This window comes from Crocuta crocuta, unplaced genomic scaffold (genome assembly GCF_008692635.1).
Source record: "Crocuta crocuta isolate KB4526 unplaced genomic scaffold, BGI_CrCroc_1.0 scaffold158, whole genome shotgun sequence".
NCBI lineage: Eukaryota > Metazoa > Chordata > Mammalia > Carnivora > Hyaenidae > Crocuta > Crocuta crocuta.
Genome location: NW_027532590.1, coordinates 95482 through 118803, shown reverse-complemented (window position 1 = coordinate 118803; position 23322 = coordinate 95482). Strand labels below are relative to the sequence as shown.

Genomic DNA, 23322 nt, shown 5'->3' with positions numbered 1-23322 from the left:
GATTGATCATACCAAGTGTTAGCAAGGCTGTGGAGAAACCTCCATTCTCTTACAATGTTGATGGGAAGGTGAAATGGAACAGAAACTTTAGATAACAGGTGGGAACTTATCCTGTGACCTGGATATTTCATTTCTAGGTATTTATCAAAAAGAAATGAAACCATATGACCACAGAGAGACTTGTACGCATCTGTCCGTGAGCTTTACTCATATTAGGTCCCAACTGAAATTGATGAATGAATTTAAAAAATTGTGATGGAGGACACCTGGTGGCTCAATCATTGAGCATGGGACTCTTGATTTTGGATCAGGTAATGATCCCAGGGTCATAGGATTAAGCCCCTCAGTCGGGCTTCAAACTATGTATGGAACCTGCTTGAGATTCTCTCTCTCTCTCCCTCTCCCTCTCTCTCCCTCTCTCACTGTGCCCCTCTCCCCCATTCTCTCTCTCTACAAATATTTAAATAATTGTGGTAGTAACAGACAACCGATACCTGTAACAACATAGGGGAATCTTTTTTTTTTTTTAATTTACTTCTAGGAGAGAGAGAGTCAGCGTGAGCAGGGGAGGGTCAGAGAGAGAGGGAGACACAGACTCCGAAACAGGCTCCAGGCTCTGAGCTGGCAGTCAGCACAGAGCCCGACGTGGGGCTCGAACCCAAGAACCGCGAGATCATGACCTAAGCGAAAGTCGGACGCTTAACCGACTAAGCCCACCAGGCGCCCCTAGGCGAATCTTAAGAGCATCGTGCTAAAGAAAGAAACCAAACATAAAACAAAACATGCTGTATGATTCCATATGTATGAAACTCTGTATAAGGTGGAACTATAGTAACAGAAAGCATATCACTGATTCCCAGGGGCAAGGGGATGGGGTAAGGGGATTGAAGCAAAAGGGACCTAAGGAAACTTGGAGGGTGATGGAAATATTTCACATTTTGATTGTGGTGTTTACCCAAGTGTATTTATTTGTAAAACTCATAATTGTACACTTAAAATGGGTGAATTTTGTGAAACCTTATTAAAGCTGTTGTTTTTTTAATTAAAAAAGGGCATTTGGAAGCCGTTGAAAGGTGTTGAGCATTGCATGTTCTGTGGTATGTTGAGTTCATAGCGTGGTAGAAAAGATTTACTCCTGTCCAGGCATCTTAAATGAAGCGTTAGTAACAATGAAATCTCCCCTCGCATACATGCACAAGCCCACATATACACAGGGGAAAATTAATGACACTATGATATGAAATAGATGACTCTAGAAAAAATGGGGAAAAAAGTCTCCAAGAAAGAGGATGGCATGTGAGATACAAGAAATAGTGGCAGCTGAGTGTGATTTCAGATACATATAGGAAAACAAAAGAGGCTTCATTAAACCTTGATATTTGAAAAATTCCTCCTCAAAAGACAAATTTTAATAACAGAGTGTCATCAGTCTCTGTGTTTCCAATTATTTGCCTTGATGCTACAGAAAACATTCACGTAATCAAATTATTATAGTGCCTGTTTTTCAATTTTTAAAATTTGAGTATTAACCTACCAATGAGGTACAATAAAGTTAATAAAGGCACAGAACAGAATATACATGTTGGGAACCCATGTAAGAAATAGTAATAGAACAAAAAGTAGGATGTGAACTTGAAAGGAGAATGTGATGTGTTGGGAGGGAGGGGGTCAGTAGACACAGTTTAAAGTTGATAAATCAAGATATAAAGGCTTAAACATATTATTTTAAATCATAAAGTTAATCACTAGAAGGATGAAACATAACTGATAAAAACTTAGGGGTAAGAGAGGAAAGGGTACAGGTGGAAGGAAGGTAAGGAAGTGCACTCTGCATCTTTCATGCTGGAAATCAATATAATCAGCCCAGAGATATATTTAAAAGTGTTAGTATTCTTTAAAGTTGTAAACTTTATGAAAAAAGAGATTTAGCCACAGAAACTATTCCTTTTTTTTTTTTTTTAATGTTTATTTCTTCTCGAGAGAGAGGGACAGAGCGTGAGCAGGGGAGCGGCAGAGAGAGAAGCACACACAGAATCTGAAACGGGCTCCAGGCTCTGAGCTGTCAGAACAGAGCCCAATGTGGGGCTCAAACTCACGAACCGTGAGATCATGACCTGAACCGAAGTTGGACGCTTAACCTGACTTGAGCTGAAGTTGGATGCTTAACTGACTGAGCTACCCAGGCACCCCAACCACAAAAACTATTCTTATTGCTGATTTTTGTGGTGATGGCAGGGATGGCAAGCTTTTATTTTTCAATTGAGACCTTTTGGGGCTGTTCACATTTTGAAAAACAATACTCATGGATAACTTACATAGTAATAAAATCTAACTTAGTAAATGAGTGGGTAGATAAATTAGTAAAAGAAGAGATCTAATCGGCCAAGGAAAATGTCCAGAATACATTATTATGGAAGTGAAAGAATAAATTGCAGAATGCTTTGTATAGTATGATCCTTGTTGTATAAAAGAAAAACATGGTGGTGGGGGGGTTGGTGGGGAGGTGGTGTATAAATATATTTGCAAATGAAAAGAAAATGTCTGGAAGCCCTTTGTATAAATGAAACTGCTAATGAGCCACTTTGTGAGAATGAAATTCACAAGCCAAAGGACTGGAGGACTTTACAATTTTGCTTTACATACCTCAGTGCGATTTGGATTAAACACACTTAACACGTGATACATGTTACATACACGCATGTATTAAATACACTTAAGTATGTAATACCATTAAATATCACCTTAAAATGTGAAGTTAAGAAAAAATGAAACTAGCCAATTACCTAAAAATACATGGGGACGTATGTCCTTGAGCGAGATTAGAAAGGATGAATGTGACAGAAAACTATCCTATGTGTGTTTCATCCCTGTTTGGAGGACTTTGCCTCCTATTAAGAATCACATTAAATATGCTTTCCTCTTTACACAAGTAATTTGCTTTTGTTACAGGAAATACAGAAGGTAGAGAGGAAGGTAAAAATTACCTACAACACCATCATCCAGAGATAACTGCTGTTAGCATTCTGGTATGTAATTTTCCATTGCCAGTTTTTTTTTAAAAAAAAAAAAAAGCAAAGCTGGGATTATTATCTACATCTTGTTTTGTGACCTGCTTTTAAAAGAGTGCATCATGGCCAGGTGTTCATGTCAGGGCCCATTTCGCCTGTAGCATAGTAGGCAGGGCTGCAAGGCATCTTACTGGAAGGTTGCACCCATACTCATTGTACCCATTCCTTTTGTATACCTGAAAGCTGTTTCCATCTTTTTAGTATCGGAAACAGTGCTTCAAGGATGCTCCTTGCTCATGTAATAATCGTTGCTCATGTACCCTATTAATCTTGGTTGAGGTTAAAATCCCTAAAAGTGGAATTGGTAGGCTCAAGACCATAACATGTTAGTCCCCTGGTAGATTTTGCCAAATCAGCCTTCAGGCATTTCATATTACAGTATGTATGTCTTTCCCTATACTTCCTCTGATACAGGTTATTATTCTGTTTCTACTTACTAAGTTAATTTATTTTTAAAAAGTCATCTTTTACTTTAAAAAATTTTTTTGTATGTTTTATTTATTTCTGAGAGATAGAGGAGAGAGAGAGAGACAACGTGAGCAGGGGAGGGTCAGAGAGAGAGGGAGATACAGAATTTGAAGCAGGCTCCAGGCTCTGAGCTAGCTGTCAGCACAGAGCCCGATGTGGGGATCGAACCCACAAACTGTGAGATCATGACCCGAGCCAAAGTCGGACACTTAACCGACTAAGCCATCCAGGCACCCCGTCGTTTACTTTTTAAAAAAGTTTTTATTTATTTTATTCGAGAAAGAGAGAAAGAGAGAGCACACATGAACAGGGGAGAGAGATGGAGAGAGAATCCTAAAAAGCCTCCATGCTCAGTACGGAGCCTGATGCAGGGCTTGATCCCAAGACCCTGGGATCATTACCTGAGCCGAAATCGAGTTGGATGTTCAACCGACTGAACCACCCAGGTGCCTCTGTCTTTTACTTTTTAATCTAATTTCTCTCTCTCTCTCTTTTTTTTTAAAATTTTAATGTTTATTTATTTCTGAGAGACAGAGCATGAGCAGGAAAGGGGTGGAAACAAAGGGAGACACAGATTCTGAAGCAGGCTCCAGGCTCCGAGCTGTCAGCACAAAGCTCAACTCGGGGCTTAAACACACTAACTGTGAGATCATGACCTGGGCCAAGGTCAGACGCTTAACCAACTGAGCCATCCAAGCGCCCCTAATCTATCATAAGCAAGTAGTACATGCATGTTGAAAGCCAGAAAAATTCAGATCCATGCAAAGAACAAAATAAAAATCATCTGTAATCCTACCATGGGTGGAGAACCACTATGATCACTTTGGTGATGAATTTCCAGTTTTTATAGATACATACACACTTTTTAAAAAACGGGGCCAAATTTCAGTAAGCAGTATAGTAAAGTATATATAAATAAATACAGTCTTGAAGCCAATATTATTAACTGCATGCCATTGTACAGACTCAACATTAATCTATTTAGCCACTGTTGGTCCAATAAGTTATGTGCACCTTTCAACTATTACAAATAAACCTGTAATAAACATCCTTATAAAATAAACAGTTGTTGGTCCAATATTTTTAAGTTGTATTTCTATAAGTGGAGTTACTAAGTCAAAGAAGATGCACATACATTAGGATCTTCATCTCTGAAGGTGGATTGATTTCTACAAAGGTAATGCCGATTTACATTCTCACAGCCAGGAAAGAAGCTCATTTAACTGGCCCTTCATCAGTGGCCTTTATCAAGTTTTCAAGAAATCTTTGTCAATCTGCTCAACTAAAATGATAACAGTTGTAATTTCATTTTCTAATAATATTTATGGTGTATTTATCAGCCATTTGTATTTCTCAGGTGATGGAACTAGTTGTCCATATCCTTTACTCATTTTTATACTGAGGTGTTTATAATTTTCTTGATGATATATTGGACCTCTTTAGATGATAAATATATTTAATTCCTACATTGTTGTCACATATATTGTAAATATTTTTCTCAACTTATCTTTTGCTCTTTAATTTTGTTTATGGTATTTGTTGTTCACAAAAAACTTACCATCTTTATCTAGTCAATTTATTAATCTTTCTTACCAATTTTTGCCTTTGCTGTTCACACGTAGGAATATCTTCTCCACCCCAAGATGATAGTAAGATACAACCAGTTTAAAATTTTTTCACTATTAATTATGAATAGTTTATATGTATGAAAGTGCAGAAGCTAATGTAACAGCACTAATGTCAAACAGATATTTATATTTTGTACACTTACTTCAGTTTCCTTTTTCTTCTTCCCCTCTTTTTATGTCACAGATAGAACTAAAGCTTGATCATTATTTTCTCCCCTTTGTCTCCAAAAGTAATCATTACCTTGAAGTGAGTGAGTGCTACTACCATGTACGAGTTTGTACATTAGTGACATATGGATAAAGAGCCATAATGAGAAAGAATGACATCTGGCCATTTGTAGCAACATGGATAGAACTAGAGGGTGTTAATGCTGAGTGAAATAAATCAGGCAGAGAAGGACAGATACCATATGTTTGCACATATAGGAGGATTAGGAGGAAGCTAACGGAGGACCATGAGGGAGAAGAAGGGGGAAAAATAGTTGGGGAGAGGGAGGAAGGCAAACCATGAGAGAATCTTGAATACTGAGAACAAACTGAGGGCTGATGGGGGTGGGGGAGAGGGGAAGGGGGGTGATGGGCATGGAGGAGGGCACTTGTTGGGATGAACACTGGTTGTTATATGGAAACCAACTTGACCATAAACTATTTAAGGAAAAAAAAATAAAAATAGAAAAAGAAAAAAAAGCTGCAAACAAGATATACTCTGGCTTGGTATGTTTTGCAAAAATGGCTTCATAATGCATGTAAACTTTTTGCAACTTGCTTTTTTTTTTTAAACCGAAACTGTGTTTTTAAGATTTGTTCATCTTGCTACACTGATCTCTGGTTCTTCTATTTTCGTTTGATTTGATTCCATAAAGAAAATAAACCTCATTTTACTTATCCATTAATTCATTAACTAACTCATTCATTCATTCATTCATTTTTTACAAATCACCATGTGATGCGTATGTCCCCTTGCGCACATCTGTGAGAGTTTTGTTCACCAATGTGGTTTTAATTTACTTTGTGGACTTATGGGCAGTAGGGTGAGGTTTTTAAGCTCTACTGTGAATTCCCAAAATGGTTTCCAAAGTACCGATTTATACTCCCACCAGCAATATCTGAGAATTCTCATTTCCTCCATATTCTCACCAAATCTGGTGTTATCAGACCAGGCTTTTTATTTTTTACTAATTGGATGGGTGATAAATGGAATCCTTTAAATTTCTTTTAATTTAGTTAATCTTTTAAATTTCTTTTTCCCTGATTACTTTTGAATGTTTTTTGATTATATGGGTTTTCCCTCTGTGTATGGCCTTCACATCCTTTGACCATTTAGAAAAATGTAACCTTTTTTTTAAAAAAAAAGAACTCATTTCTAATAACTAATAATAGAACTGCTTAGAAATATACATAACAAAAATGTGAAAACTTGTATGATACAAATTTTATTGAAATACATTAAAGAAGTATCCTAAAGAAAAAGAGAGATATACATTGATCAAGATTAGAAAGACTCCTATCTTAAAGATGTGCATTCTCCCCAAATCATTCAAAAATTGAATGTATTTTTAACCAATATTCCAACTGTTGTTTTTGAAGAACTTTATAAACTGTTCCTAAAATTGAGCAAAGGCTCAAGAACGGAAAATATATTCCCAAAGAAAAAGAATAAGATAGGAGACCCCTATGAGCTACCAACACTTATTAAAAACTGTAGCAATCAAGAGTGGAGATACACAGATAAAACAGGGAAACCAGAGCCTCACCCACATGGACAATAGTACATTCCAGAAGAGACATGGAGGATCACCAGGGAAATGATGACCCATTCAATGCATGATGCCAGGACAACTGATTTTCCACATAGAAAAACATGAAACCTTATCCTTATCTTATAACTGCTCTCAACTGTCCTATCCAAATTGATGGAAGAATTAAATGTCAAAAGCAAGAATTAGAAGTTCTTGAAAAATGTATAGAATATCTCTAAAATAAAGAGAACTTTTTTGTTGACAAATCAAGTATTATATAATAAATTATTTTTAAAAATCCATCTTTCTCAATGATTTGAAATGCTTCCCTTATCACATATTAAATTTCCACACGTTCATGGGCCTATTTCTGGACTCTATTTGTACCTCCAGTTTAATAATACAGCTCAATTTCTTCCTTTAAGGCTTTCTTTATTGGGGCGCCTGGGTGGCTCCGTTGGTGAAGCATCTGCCTCTTGATTTTGGCTCAGCTCGTGACCTCACAGTTCGTGGGATAGAGCCCTGCATAGGGCTCTGGGCTGACACTGTGGAGCTGCTTGGGATTCTCTCTCTCCCTTGCTCCCTCTCTCTCTAAATAAATAAATAAACTTTAAAAAATTCTTCTTTAAAAAAGGATTTGTTATTCTTTTTTGCTCATTTTCTAATATAATTTAAGAATAATTTTGACAAGTTGGGGCACCTGGGTGGTTCAGTCTGTTAACCTTCCAACTTCATCTCAGATTATGATTTTGCAGTTCATGAGTTCGAGACCCACTTTGGGCTCTGTGCTGACAGCTTGTAGCCGGCAACCTGCTTTGGGTTCTGTGTCTCCCTTTCTCTCTTCCCCTCCTTTGCACTCTGTCACACTCTTCCTCAAAATAAATAAACGTTAAAAAATTTTAAAAAAGAATAATTTTGACAAGTTAAAAACGACTGTGCTAATTTTTATTGGTATTACATTTAAGTCCATGTATTATTTTTGAAAAATTGGTTTGCTAATGTTATTATTAGAAAAAGAAAGCTATTGGTTTTTACATATTTGAGTTAGTTCTAATAGTTTTTGAGTTACTTCTCTCAGATTTCTCAGAAAGACAAATATACCATCTATTATGTCTTTTCCTTATATAAGTAGTTTTACTGCTCTTTCTTGTTATATTACACAGGCTAAAATTTCCAAAACAAAGTAAAGTAATATCAGCATTAGGCACATCTCATTTATCTTGAATTTAGCTGTTGGCTTTCAGTGGCTATCGGGAAAGTTTTCCTTTTTGCTAAGTTACAAGAAGTTTTAGAGGAATGTCGCTGAATTCTGTTAAACGTGTACCTATCAGGACAGTTGTCAACAATTACCTTTCCATTTTGACTTGGTGTGACAAATTACACTAATACTTTTCTTAATGTTAAATTCTCCTTTCATGATGGAATGAAATCTACTGAGTCACAATATTGTGACTTAATATATGTTAAGATATTGGACTCGAACTGCTTTTAAAAATATTTTTGCTTCTCTATTGATAAGCTGAATTTATCTATAGATGTGTGTGTGACAACTTATTTTTAAATAAAATTGAAAACTTTGTATGAAAATAGTATGTACTCATAATAGAAAAAAATTTAAACATAAGAAGTTACAAAGAAGATCATTTCCTATAACCCCAATACTCAGAGGCAACCTCTGTGAATATTTTGGTGTGTTTCTTCTTAGTCTTTTTTGGGGTATGGGGGAGGGAACTCTTCCAAAGCTGAAATCAGTATGGACCATGGTTGAAAATGGAATTTTGAAATGGATTTAAATCCTGACTTCATGATCTATAAACTACACCACATTTGTCAATATCCTTGATCTTTTGAAATCTCATTTTCCCAGCCAGTAAAATAATAATAATGGCCTCACAAGGTTGTTGAAAGAAGCAGAAAAATGTAAGTAAAGTCCTTGGCATGCCGTCTGGCACAAATAGCATTTCAATACATATTAGCTATTATCAGGCTGGATGTACACTTTTGTATTCCTCTTATCACGGAACACTACATCATAGGCTTTTGTTCGTATCATTCCAACTTACAATAAACACAATTTAAAAATTTCCTCTTACTGTATGTGTGTGCACGCGTACACGTACAGCTTTACCTAATATTTATGTATAAATTGCTGCCTACATTTCAGATCCCCACCCCCCACCCTTGGTTTTGGCTCTCAGAAAGAAAACTGTTCTGGACAAATACTGCATGGAACTGTTTCAGGATTCCTGATCCAAAATACCAAATTGCTTTTCAGAAAGACTGTGGACTCCCAGCAGCCGCATGTGAGGAGGAGCGTGGCCCTCTGGCACCGAGCGCAGGCTAGAACCGTCTCATTCCTCCCTAAGATCACCTCATTCTCCACTCCCCCACCCCCAGCAAATACCTTTGAGCACAGACCCTGGGGCACTCTGGGGGGTGAACATCAGATAAGGAGTGAGAACAAGACAGACCAGGTTCATGCTTCTGCTCCGGAGCTGGAGCTCGGAGCATACTTTCTAGGTGATGGGGGTCAGTAGAGCAAATAAGAAGAGTAAATGGCCAATCCCTTCCAAAGGAGGTAAGGGCTGTGCAGAGAGAGAGTGGAGGATGGTGAGATAGAATGACTGCAGAGGCGCCGGGGTACTCAACGAGGAAAGGCCTCTCCCAGCGGGTGGTGTTTTTAAACTGAGGTGGCAGCTCTTCCAAGGTCAGGAAAGGCGGTGGGAACAGCAGGGGGTAAGCCCTGAGGGGGCAAGCACTTGGCATATTCTAGGAGTGGGAGGGTGGTGTGCCTGGAACGAGGCAAAGGGAAAGGCCAGGGGAGGTGAAGCAAAGGAAGGGGGCAGGCAAGGAGTTGGGCTTTCTTTCAAAATGCCACATTTAACTACTGCAAGCAAGGCTGACTTACCTTCTACAAAGATCTCTGTGGCTACCGTGTGGATGAGCTGGGGGTGCGAGCCGGAAGCAGGGTCACTAGGCGGGAGACCTCGCAGGAGGCCCAGTGAGAAGTGCTGGGACTGGGTCTTGTCAGTGGGAATGGAGGAAATGCATAGAAAGCATGAGGTGCTGATGACAAGGTGGGGCTGACTTTCACACGTGGAGGGGAGGGGAGAGGAAAGAGATACCCCTCAGTCCTCCTGAAGAATTAGAACCTTCCGCTGCACTCCCAGCCCCCTGCTGCGGGGTGCCTGCCTTCAGAATTAGAACCAGGCATCCAGCAGGGATTTGACAGACCATTTGTGAAAATTGAATGCGCTGAATAAACACGCATGCAAGTGGGTATTTGATCTGGGAAGCCAAGCTCTGCCAGAGGCACCCACCATCTAAAGCCTTAGCTGCAGCCTGAATTTGAAAGTTGGTGCCTAGTGGATGAAGGCTCCAGGCCCCAGGATCTGTGTGAAGCCAAAGGGCTGCTCAGTGGGGCTCTGCCAGCTCTGTGGCAACGAGGAGAACCAGGTCCTAAGCTTGATTCAACAGTCAACCGGCCTTGGACCCTGCACATTCCTTTGTCCTCTCCTGGCCTCAGTTTCCCCTTCTGTAAAGTGAGCTTTAAGAGCCTGGCATCCATGCCACTCACTGACAGTCATGATCTGAGAGTGCCTGGCTCCCACATCTTTCTGATGACCCTTCCTCAATCCCTGTTGTGGGCACAGGGCTGGGCTACTCTCAGTGCAGGGAAAGGGTACTTCTCTGGCTTTCCAGAAGCCACTCTCAGCCCTGAGAAGGGGCCCTTGACTTAGGGCCCAAGTCTTGGGGTCTTGGGGATAGGACACCACCGTGTCACAGGGCCAAGAGCTCAGACTGCAGAACCCGGGCTGCAAGGGCCCGGCTGGGCCAGGGGCATGGTCTTGAGGAGCTGGGCGGCCAGCTTCTGCCCTCACATGGTGCCATTCACATGCCCCAGAGAAGCTCTCTCTCAAATACACTCTGAAAGCAGGTGAGGCACAAAGGAGCAAGGTGTAAGCTACAATGGCAGGAGGCTCTCCAAAGTCTAGAGGTGTCTGGAAGGTCCAGGTGTGCCTAGAGGCTGGGAGGTCCATGCTGGTCATGGACCACACAACAATGGGAATGTACTTAGTGTCACTGAACTGTGCACTTAAAATGGTCACTTTTATGTTATGTATATTTTACCATACACACACACACACACACACACGCTCCAGAGTCCTTACAACGGCCAACAAGGCCCATGAGCCTCACCCCTCTCTTCTCCCTCCTCTCCTTCTACTCTCCCTGTTGCCCACTGTGCTCCCACACACTGGCTTCCGTACTCGCCGTCCAACAAGCAAACACACTCCCACCTTAGGGTATTTGCACTTGCTCTTCCTCTGCCTGGAACATTCTCTCCCGGATATTGCCAGCTCCTTCACCTCCTTCAGGCCTCTGCTCAGATGTCACTTGAGTAGCAGAGGGGCCTTCCCTGACCTCTAAAGATCACACAATTCCCACTACCCCATCCCAGGCACGTCAGTTTCGTTTATTTTACTCCATAGTCCCCATCACCTCCTGACACTTTGTATTTACTAATTTGTTCAGTTTCTGTCTTCCCCCACTAAGAGGTGAGCCCCGTGAGGACAGGCCTCACTGGCTGTAACTCCAGTGCCTGTACCATGTGGTGAAAGCACACAGATGTTTTTGAGTGAGTGAATGGATGGCCCCCCTTCTGACACGGCCTTGGGGGGTTTTGGGGGTGGGTGCGGAGCTTGGGGTTATTAATGTGTGAAGATGGGAATCCCACCCCTTCACTTAGTCCGTTGCCATTGCCTTTTGGCTTCTCTCCTGGCCCAGAACCACTGTTGTCACTTTCCAGGGCATAGCAGGAGGAATAGGGATTTACATCATGATGAAGGCACTTAAGTCAGAGCTCAGCCTCTTTGTGGAACTGCACCCTCCTCACCTGGGGGGCCACTCAGGGTGGAGGTGGGGGGGCTCCTGGCATCTTCTGTGCACAGCACTTTACAGGAGTTATAAACCAGGTGCTAACAGGAGCTGCTTTATTAAACACACGCCAAACACTTTCGCTTTCAATGTGTCCCCCTCCGTAGTTGCTAGAAAGAATGCTTCCCTTTGGGCATGCCTGTAGGGCAGTTCTTAGCCACTTCTTTCCCAAAAGGAGAGCTAGTGTGTGCCCCTGAACACCCAGCAGAATGGGGTGCTTCTCCTCGTTGCTCCTACAGACCAAGCCTGAGACTTCCGGACCCCTGTTCAAGCCCTGGGAAGGCTTCCAATGAGCCTCTTAGCTTCCTGAAGTTACAGAGGTTTTACATAAAATCTGCACACCTGAGAAATCTGGACCAATCCCTCTTTATTCCCATCTATCTCCTTCCTTCTGTGACTCATCCCTCCGTTTCTCCATTCTTTCCTTCCTTCCTTCCCTCTGTCCACAGTTACTGAGTGTGCTAGACACTTGTCATTTCTTTTCCCTTCCACATCCATTGACTTTTCTGACTTTAGTTCTTGGGGAAAATGAAAGAAGGTGGAGAATGTAAAAATCCTACTAGATTATCTTTTTCTGAATAGACAGCAACAAGTGTTTCTTGAGTAGGTCAGGAAGACCCCCTGGGAAGTAACAACAGGCCACCAGCAGCCACTCTGCTGAGGGCTCTCAGCCCACACCACCCAGGGAAGGGAGGTATCCTCACACAGATTGCGGGTGCCCCCCTGCGCTGTGTGCTGATGTTGTCCACTGCAGTGTGTATCAAAATTCTTTGCCTTTTTCACTGTGACCCTCAATAAGCAATACTGTACATCTGTAAATAGCACACACCCGGGTGCACCTATGCACACCCCCAACCCCACCGTGAAACAAAGGCTCATGAAACATTTTTTACCCTTACTTCAAGCAATGCACTTGGATTGGAGAGAGAGAGAGAGAGAGAGAGAGCCTGTGTAGGGAGGGAGGAGGGGCAGAGAGAGGGGGAGAGAGAGAGAATTCCTAGGAGGCTCCCCACTGTTTGTGCAGAGCCTGACAGGAGGCTGGAACCCACCAACCATGAGATCGTGACCTAGGCTGAAATCAAGAGTCGGCTGCTTAACCTACTGAGCCACTCAGGCGCCCCTATTCTACCTTTTTTTTAAAGTTTTAATTCTGGTAAAATACACATAACATAAAATTTACCATCTTAATTTTTAAGTGTGACAGTTCAGTGATGCTAAGTATATTCACACTGTTCTGTAACCAATTCCAGAACTTTTTCATCTTGCAAAATTGAAACTCCATGTCCATTAAATAACTCCCCTCCTCTTCCCCCAGCCCCCAGTAACCACCACTCTCCTATCCTTCTTCATGAAGTTGACAACTGCAGATGCCTCAGGTAAGTGGAATCACTCAAAATTTGTCCTTTTGTGACTGGCTCATTTCGTTTAGCATAATGTTCTCAAGGTTCATCTCGGGTTGTGGCAGGTATTTGAATTTCCTTCCTTTTAAGGCCAAATAATATTCCATTGTGTGGATATGCAGCAGTGTATTTATCTATTGTTTATCCCTTCAACCATGGCTACTGTGAACAATGCCATTATGAAAACGGACATACAAATCTTTGAGACCCTGTTTTCAATTTTCTGGGGCATATACTTAAGAATGGAATTATTATCATAAGGTGGTTCTATTTTTTAAGTTTTTGAAGAACTGCTATACTGTTTTCCATAGTAGCTGCACCAGTTTGTATTCCTATCAGCAGTGCGTGGGGCTTCCAATTTTCCCACGAGGTTGCCAACTCTTTTCTTTCTTTCTTTCTTTCTTTCTTTCTTTCTTTCTTTCTTTCTTTCTTTCTTTCTTTCTTTCTCCTTCCTTCTTTCCTTCCTTCCTTCCTTCCTTCCTTCCTTCCTTCCTTCCTTCCTTCCTTTCGTAGCCATCCTAAAGAGTGGGAGGTGATATCTCATTGTGCTGTTAATTTGCATTTCTCCCAAAAAGTAGTGATGTTGAACATCTCTCATATGCTTGTTGGACATTTGTGTATCTTCTTTGGGAAAATGTCTATTAAGTCCTTTGCTCATTTTTTAAAAAATGTTTATTTATTTTGAGAGAGAGAGAGAGAGAGAGAGCACGGAGGGGAGGAGCAGAGAGAGAGGGATAGAGGCTCCCAACAGCATCACTCCCAGCATGACTGTGAGATCATGACCTGAGCTGAAATCAAAAGTCAGACTGAGCCACTCAGGTGCCCCTGTCCATTTTTAATCAGGCTACCTGTTTTTTAGTTTTGAGTTGTAGGAGTTCTTTATATTTTCTGGATATTAATCCCTTAACAGATATATGATTTGCAAATGTTTTCTCCTCTTCTGTAGGCTGTCTTTTTATTCCATTTACTTCAATTTTTAAAGGCTCGTGACAATCCACTAAGTTATTTTATGAATAACTAAAGGTCCATGATTACCCATTTGAAACCACTGCTCTGAAGAAAACAGAGGTGAATGAAGTGGCTCAGGGAGTTGATGTCCCACCAGCTCCCTGCCTCTTACAACACGACTATGTAGGATACAAGGCAGAAAGGAGTGTTAGGGCTAAAATTGCACTTCTAAGAAAAGTTATATTTTATGTTTTTAAATGTTTATTTACTTATGACACAGATAGAAAGAGACAGAGTGTAAGCAGGGGATGGGCCGAGAGAGAGGGAGCACAGAATCTGCAGCAGGCTCTAGGCTCTGAGCTGTCAGCACAGTGCCTGATGAGGGACTTGAACTCATGAACCGTGAATCATGACCTGAGCTGAAGTCAGACACTGAACCAACTGAGGAAAAGTTATATTTTAAATGCATATACTACTATTAGAAAAGGCAAGGACCTGAACATGAATGAGCTAAGTGACTATTTAAGAAGGTAGGAGAAAAATGAAGTCAAAGAAAAAAGAAAATGGGAGGGGTGAAAACAAGGTGCACATATTAGGACAACAGTAAACAAAGAAACAAAGGAGAGGAAAGTAATGTGAGAAATATGCCAAGTTAAAAGCAGCAAGGGGGGAACCAATGGGAACCAGATGCCCACTTGTTCCGGGCACTCCGTCAGGCCCTGGGGGCCTGGAGTTGGGCCATGGACATGCTCCCTGGCCTTTTGGCACCGTGTTCTAGCTCCCATTTAATCCTTGCCGCCACCCCCCGCCCACGAGGCAGGCATCGATGACCCCACTGTACAAATGAAAAACTGAGGATGACAGAAGCAACGTTTGCCTGCGATCCCTCAGCCACATGTGGCGTCGGGCAGGGCTGCAAACCAGGGCTTGTCCACTGTCATTCCTCCGCCATGGCCACCTCCACTGCCCGCCCAGGGAGGGTCCCTTCCCCACGGTGCCTGCAGGCAAGACAGCAGACCCCTGAAGACGGGTGCATAGGACTGTGGGTGTTGGTGGTGACTGCCGGGCCCATGTGGGGGGAGCAGGGGAAGGGTTCCCAGGAAAGACACTTGGTCCCCATCCCCATGCCTCCCACACATTTCTCCCCTCCCCACCCCCCACCCCTCAGAGCGCAGCGCTCACAAAGGGCCCTCACTCTGCTCTTCAAGGCCCGGCAGAACTGAGGGGGCCTGCTGGGCCTCCGACACCCTGAGGACACCACTGCTGGTGTCTTACCTATGCCACCCAGACACCCTTGTCCCCACATTTAGTTCTGCTTATGACTATGGCTTCAGAGCGGGACTGAGACATGAATGCACCCTTCACAAAGGGAAAACTGGGCTTTTCTCGAAGTAAACTGAGCAGTGATGGGAGAACCACATGCACACACTGTGGCCCCATTATTCAGTTGTGTTTTTCGGCTGAGCTGGAATGACCTCTTGACTCCTCAATTAGCAGCACACGGTGGAGGTGATCAGGGACAGAGAACTTACCCAGGCCCGGTTTGTATAGAGAGGATTTTCCAGGGTGCCTGGGTGGCTCAGTTGGTTGAGCATCCGACGGGCTCAGGTCATGACCTCACGGTTTGTGAGTTCAACCCCCCGTTGGGCTCTGTACTAACCACTCAGAGCCTGGAGCCTGCTTGGGATTCTGTGTCTCCTTCTCTCTCTCTGCCCCTTCCCCAGCTTGTGCTCTGTCTCTCTCTCTCTCAAAGATAAATAAACATTTAAAAATTTAAAAAAAGAGAGAGAGGATTTTCCTTAAAAGTTTTGAGCTACTGGGGACACTTGGGTGGCTCAGTCGGTTAAGTGTCGGACTTCAGCTCAGATCATGATCTCATGGTTCGTGGGTTCGAGTCCCGCATTGAGCTCTGTGCTGACAGCTCAAGGCTTAAATCCTGCTTCAGATTCTGTGTCTCCCTTTCTCTCTCTGACCCTCCCCTCCGCCCCTGCTCTGTCCTTCTCTGTCTCTCAAAAATAAATAAACATTAAAAAAAAAACGTAAAAAAAAGAAAAAATGCCTTTTTATCCATCTCCCCTCAGATGGATTGCCCTAAAGCGTAAACAGTTTAATTTACCAAGACAATGACAGAAAGGCATCATTTATACCAAAGCCAGTATTATTCTAAATACTGATTATTGATTATTAGCCAATATTTGGGGGCCAAGAAAGCACATTGATTTAAAGTTTACTGTTGTATTACATTTAATACCCAAAATTAAATTACAATTTCCTTTCTTTTATCACATAATTATTTCCCATATTTCAGGAAGTCTTCCCCCACCTTTTTTAAATTGAAGTATAGCTGACGCACATGTTACATTAGTTTCAGGTGTACAGCTTAGTGATATAAGGAGTCTATAGTCCGCTTTGCTTACCATAGGTGTAGCTCCTGTTTGTCACCACACAAACCATTAAGGAAGTCTTTCCCCTTTAAGTGCTGCCAATTTGCAGTAATAATAAGTGGCTAATTTAGCAGATTCCCAGAGGAAGCAAGGAGAATTATGCCCCATCTACATATTTCCAGGTATGTCCTGCGGTTTAAGGAGATTTAGCACAGGAATACCAAGAGAAAAGAAATCAACACTTTTAGGAAGCCAAAGTCACTTACTGGTGCCAAATACTTTGTTGTTAATAAAAACATCTGTTTGAAAAGGCCCAGTGACATTCAGAGAATCACGAGCTGAAATCTCCCACCCGTTGGTTGAACTGTTGGATTTGGTCTCTTGAATTTCAAAGTTTCTTTGGCTCCTTAAGCCTTTAGTGACAACATTTCAGTTTGATAAACACAGCTCACCTCCTATGGTTAATGCTTGTAGCAGGAAAGAACAATTAGCCAACCACAAATATTTCTGTACCAGCCTGTCTCCCTGGAGAAAAATGTAAGGTTTTTAAAAAATGCCAAAACATTTCCTTTAGTTAAGCACCCTGGATGGCCATAATCATAGCAGAGTCTCTCATTTTAACTTATTAGCAATTAGCTTTGGTTAAAGAAGTAAAAACAGAAACAATTCTTTTAACCATAGGGCACTTTAGCATAATGGGTATGCATATACAGACTTGGTAGTGAAACAGACTTGGGTTCAGATCCAAGACTCCCTGCATGCTACCTCTATGCCCCTTGAAGTATTTTTTTCTTCTTTTTGTAAAGTTTATTTTTGAGAGAGCGAGAGAGAGAGAGAGCACTCACTCGCACAAGCAGGGGAGGGGCAGAGAGAGAGGGAGACACAGAATCTGAAGCAGGCTCCAGGGTCCAAGCTGTCAGCACAAACCATCGATCCCATGAACCATGAGATCATGACCTGAGCCAAAGTCAGATGCTTAACCAACTAAGCCACCCAGGCACCCTGCCCTTAGAAGTATTTCTGAGCCTCAACTATCCTCATTCCTTAAAATGGGGATAATATGTTCTCTGTACCATGACTGGACCTCTGTATATAGACGTACGTCTTTAGGATTCTTTCATTTCAATCTCAGACTCCCAAAAGGAGCCATAGCTGGGGTAGGAGGTGAGGAGAGAGAGAGAGATATCTTTTAAAACAGTTTTGGGCTTAGGGTGACTGTGTGGCTCAGTTGGTTGAGCACCCGACTCTTGATTTCGGTTCAAGTCATGATCTCAGAATCGTGGGATCGAGCCCCATGTCAGGCTCTGTGCTGAGCATGGAGACTGCTTGGAATTCTATCTCTTTCTCCCTCTGCCCCTCTCCCTCCCAACCTCTCTCTCTCTCTCTGTCTCTCTCTCTGTCTCTCAACTAAATAAATAAATAAAACCTTTCTGGGGTTGTAGCCTTCTTTGAGAATCTGGTGAAAGTACAGATTTTCCCCAGAAAATACACTTTTGTACACACATATTAAATTTCGTGCCCAATTTCAGCACTCTTCCCCCTAAAAACGCCCACAGCACTTCACAGACCTCTGATTAAGAACCTTGGGACAGATGAGGTCAAGGTCATGGGTTTTCTTTCTTCATGAGTCATTTCATTTCACGAAGAAGAACGCCTGTTCTCTGGCCAAAGACCTACTCATTGGTCACCCTGGCCAGCAAATGTAGCTGCTGACAACGCAGAGCTGATGGCAGAGGATGAACCCAGGCCACTGTTGCCGTGACATAAAGTGCAATTCAAAATCCACCTGACTCCACCCTCAAAATGAGCATCTGGGCTCCCTGTGCAATTGTCTGTCCTTCCTTGGAGGGACTGGGAAAGAATAGCCTTCAGCTGCCTCATGGGCTTCAGAATGGCTTTGCAAACTACATGTTAAAAAAAAAAAAACTGAACCAAATGTCCAGTTGAAATGCTGAAATTAGAGTTAACACAACGAAATGAAATTATGCAGCTATAGAAATGATCATTGTGAAGACATACAGCCACGGAAAAGATGCTTTTCCAAAGAATCCAAGAATCCAAACTGCCACGTCCCTTACAATTCTAGCCTTTAAAAAGTGTATCATATGAATCAAGACAAGTAGCTCTTGGGTAAAAATGCGAGGTTAGTGGAATTATTGATGGTGTGTAGCTGCTTTCATTTTTTTTTTTGTTTGTTTGGTATTACATAATGCTTTCAGTTGTCAGGTAGGGAGATAAATGCTAAATCTGTACAAAATCAGCCTGTTCTTCCAAATGGCTGTGGCGCTGTCCTGCCTCCAGGCAGCCAGCTCTTTCTGTGGCTTCTCTTCTGAGCAGGCTGAGAAGGCAGGTGGGGTGGGCAGACCCCGTCAGAGCTCCCCCAGGCCCCCCTGCACACAAAACCAAGCCCGGGACTGAAAGAGCAGTGGGAGCGCCTTCAATTGTTCCCACCTTCCACCACCCACCCTGGCGGACTCTCCATGCTTTAGGTCCTTGGCACCTGAGTCTAGCCAATGAGAATGATTCATGCAAGCAGCCTGAAGATATTCATGTCTAAATCCATGTGAGCCTCTGGTGTTCAGATTCATGCCATGCACAAGTCGGCTGACCCACAGAGGCAGAGGTAAATGACTCGTCCGATGTTTGCTGATGCTGGAAACAACAGGCATGGAATCCCCAACGGGTCCCCGTGGGTGCTGGGAGGTTGTCTGCTCTCAAACAGACATGAAGAGAAAATTACAGAAAAGCTTCCTGCTGTGCAACTTGCTGGAGGGGCGTCGGCTTCAGTCATAAGGAGGCCACTTGACCTTCTTAAAAGTCATGGTCAGCAAACTAGTCATTAGTACAGAGCCTCCCACGTAAAAGCAGTGTGCGCTCTGGCTCATTTCCCCCAGGCCAAGCCCCTAACTGCCTCCCTCTCATCTGGGCACTTCCTGGCCCCGGGGGATGTGAACAGTAGGGGGCGGCAGTCCCCGCCCCAGCGGGGTTTTGGGCCCTGTGAAATCCCTCCTCCTGCGGCTCCTCCATCAAGGCTTTCCTGGCCCCTGGTTAAATGAGTGGCTTCCTCATCTGATGTCCCCAAGCGTGTGGCAGAGACTCGGCGACACCCCCATCACAGACAGATGGGGGTGGAGAGATTGGCTGTACGTGTCTAACTTAGTGACTCTCATTTCTGTGTCCTCGGGGCCCAGCACGCGTCTGGCTTAGCGCATGTCACAATAAGTAACAATGGACAGCTGACAGTTCCAGGGCAGGGAGACAGTGGGGCAGGAGGAATTTCAGGAGAGGATTGATCCCTAAGGGTGAGCAGATGTGGGGAGAAGCAGAAAAATGAAAGGAGATGTCAAGGAGGCTGGAGCTACTGTGTAGATATGAGTGATGCTCACCCAGCAAGGGAAAAGGCGAGTTGACAGGTGCTGACCTAGCCCACAGGACAAGAGAGGCATTCTCTGGAGAGCAAGCTTGTGCTGGATGCCTCCTCAGGCAGAGGTTTCCCAGAGGATAAGTGAGCATCACACATGCTTGGCTGTCCACTTCTGCTCAGTTGCTGTGTGTGGCTTGACCAGCTGCAATTTCACAGCATGCATTTGGCCTCTGCCTTGATGTGGGTGATAAGCTTCCCTTGCCCTTACTGTTGGCCTGGGTCAGTGCTCCGCATGCAGTGGGCAGTTGATAGACTGAATAACCGAGAGCTAAGAGCACCGGTTTTGGAGTCACACAGAACTGAGTCTGCATCTGGGCCCTGGCCTTCTAGCCCAGGGCCCTTGGTGAGTTCCTGATGACAACATCAGGAAGGAATTAAGGGAGTTCACTGCACAAAGCACCTGGCGCATTTCTTGGCATTCAAATACTGGCAGCTATACCACCTTTGATCGATATACATGATGTGCCAAGTAGATACAGCACAAAAGGGTTGACCGGAAGGAATGCTCAGAGCCCACTTACCCTACCCCCTCGGTTGGCAGAGTTGGAACCTGAAGACCAGAGAGAGGAAGTCCCTCAGCCAAGATGGCAAGACCAGTGCCCAGCTATAAAACACCACCTCAGGGACAGAACCAGCTTGGCACAGGTTGGCATTCTTGGGCATCCTCTTCTCAGCTCTCCCAGTTTCTTCCCTCTCCTGGTTTCAGACTCCCCCTGCAGTCCTAACTTGAGGCCACTGTCCTGTCTTACTAAAGTCATTTGTATCCCTAATGCCTGGTTGATCTTTGGCACCCTTTCAGCTTTATTTCCACACGAACCCTCGGATCTGCCCTCCCCAAACTCTCAGATCTGCCCACTGGAATTCTCTGGCCCCTTCTAGATTCCAAGTACTAGCTGGCTTCTTGAGCTGGACCCTTTATCTCCACTGGGGTCACTAGGCTCCTGTCCCTTTAAAGTCTCTTTAGAGTATTGGTTTCCCTTCTTCTGGTGGCTCCCAGAAGCTGTGATATGGGTGGTGCTTTCCCCTCCAATCAGGGCAATCTGTCCTCCTCAGAGGCAGTGACAGGCCCCCACCTCAGCAGGATCCATCAGCGTCCACCTGCGTCTTGACATCCTCCTGGTGGTCCAGGCTGGATTCATCAGGTCTAGGATCATTTCTGGGCATGGGGTGGTCTGCCACAGGTAGGAAGCTAGGGCACTCTGCTTTCTTCCCAAGTTCCTGTGTCCATTCCTCCCACAGCTGGAACTGGTTGGCCAACTGTCCTTCCTCCCTCTCCTGCCTCAGTCCTCTTCCCCTCATTCTTCCCAATCCATGGACGCTCTCACGGCTCCCGAAGTTTGTAGACACAATTTAGAAACAAGGCTTACATGTGTATTCTGTATTGGGAAAAAAGATCAAAGCTGCAATCCAGTGTTGCTTACCCAGGGTTTCCATCAGCAGGTAGAGCAGAAGGTTTCTTTGAGATATGAATGAATTTTTTTCTTCTTGTATTCATTTAGTATCTTGCTCCTCACCCACATTTAAGCCATTGCCACAGGGAAACAGAAAGGAGAAACAAGAGAACTCTCCTGGCTCAGATTGAGGGAAATACAGTGAGTTGGTCTGGGCAATACAGAAACCCAGGTGGTCTCATCTGGAGTCCCTTGGCCCAGGGCTGGAGGGGAGTGGTGTGATGACTCCTGTGCCTAGAATGTGGCACAGAAGTCCTGGAGGAAGGCTTGATGTAGGTCAGAGGCTGGAACTAGACATCCTAGCAGCAGCCTGTGTGGATTGATGATGAAGACCAGATGGGTGGCCCCAAAATCCTAAGACCCATGAGCACCCCCTCCCCCAACTCAGGACTGGGGCCCAGCCCTAGAGAAAGGGAGAGAGCACTGAACTCACTGGGGCTGTTTTACACTACCCAGCAGAAATCAAGATATTCAGACTAGATATTCTATTTTTGCTCAACAAGTGTGGACTTCACCCCACACGGATTTACTCTGTCAAGACTTCACTGAACCTTCCAGATGTTCTTCCAGAGGCCAAGACCACCTTCATAATAGACTCGCTCAACCCATTCTTCTACATTCTCTGAAGTTGATGTCCTTATCAACAATTCCAAAGAATCCCCCTTATCTCATTGTTCTCGCAATCAGCACATTCTTTTTTTAATGAATGATAAATAAGCCAAACACATATGACCTTGGGAAGGTAAAAGGGAATAAAGCAAAGGGACAAATTCAGTCATGCATTGTCTACCCTTTAGATTTGCAAAGGGGTCGTGGGAGAGCTTCAAGGTGGTTTGAAGGCTGCATTAGAGACACCCCACGGTGAGCCCAGACAGAGTGAGGAGCTAGGAAATCCAGCCTGAGTGTCAGGCTGGTCAGTGATTATCTGCGTGACCTCAGAAAAGGGACTCTGCCCCTTGAGTGTGCCACTGGGAACTGGTGACCCAGTGGGGTTGTGCAAACAGGGAATGAGGGTAGAGAGCTGTGTTCGCTTGGCATGAGGCCCTTGCTACCCTAAGCCCCCTGCTGGGCTCATTGGAAGAAGCCATCAACCATGCCTGCTGGTGTTTGGGCTAGGGTGGCACAGCCACAGGAAGACTCATGGAGGCTGAGACCTTGGGAATGGAACTTCAAGCACGTGCAGGAGTTTTCCTCAGGGAGAGAGGCATTTCAAGTGGAGAAGAGTCCTCGGCACAAGCCCTGAGGTGTGGTGGGCAACAGGGAGTCACTGGGGATGGGACTGCTGGGCCCAGCGTGCCTGCAGAAGAACACCAGGAGAGAAGCTGGAATGGGAGATGAAGACATCTAGTCTTTGGAGGCCTGAGTTTTATTCGCAGGCACTGAGGAGTCAACAGAGATCTTCCCCTGGGGGTGACAAGGCCGCATTTGAGCTTCAGAGAGACCTTTCCAGCCACACAGAGGATGATTGCAGTGCAGGTCACGGAGGCCCGAAGACAGGAGCTCTAGGGATGTGGTAATCATCCTGCCTAGAGGCAGGAAGGGCCTGAGCTAAAGCAGTGGAGATCCCAGGACAAATTTGAGAAAGGAGGAGACAGATGTTATCACAGATGTTATCACAACATTGCCTGAGTCAGGGAAGCTGGTGGAGTGTTCTAGCACACCCTCTGGCCTTTGCTAAGACTTGCACTTTCCCCACACTTTAGATTTCTTCTGCAGGGAACAGAGCCTCCTCCAGGAAATGCTGGGCGTGGTGGGGGGACTCGGGCACCCCTTAGAAGACAAGACAAAGATCCTGAGGGTTTCAGACCTTGTGTCTTCAGTGTGGAGTCAGGCGAAAGAAGGCCAGCTCCTGGGAAAGAGGAAGACTGGAGCCC

At 44.0% G+C, this 23322-nt stretch overlaps 1 protein-coding gene across 3 annotated transcripts in view; it reads right to left on the bottom strand.

Moving 5' to 3' along the window:
* BLK (BLK proto-oncogene, Src family tyrosine kinase) overlaps positions 1–23322 on the bottom strand; it is a 72678-nt gene that overhangs the window by 39184 nt on the left and 10172 nt on the right. The gene's annotated exons all lie outside the window — the stretch shown is intronic.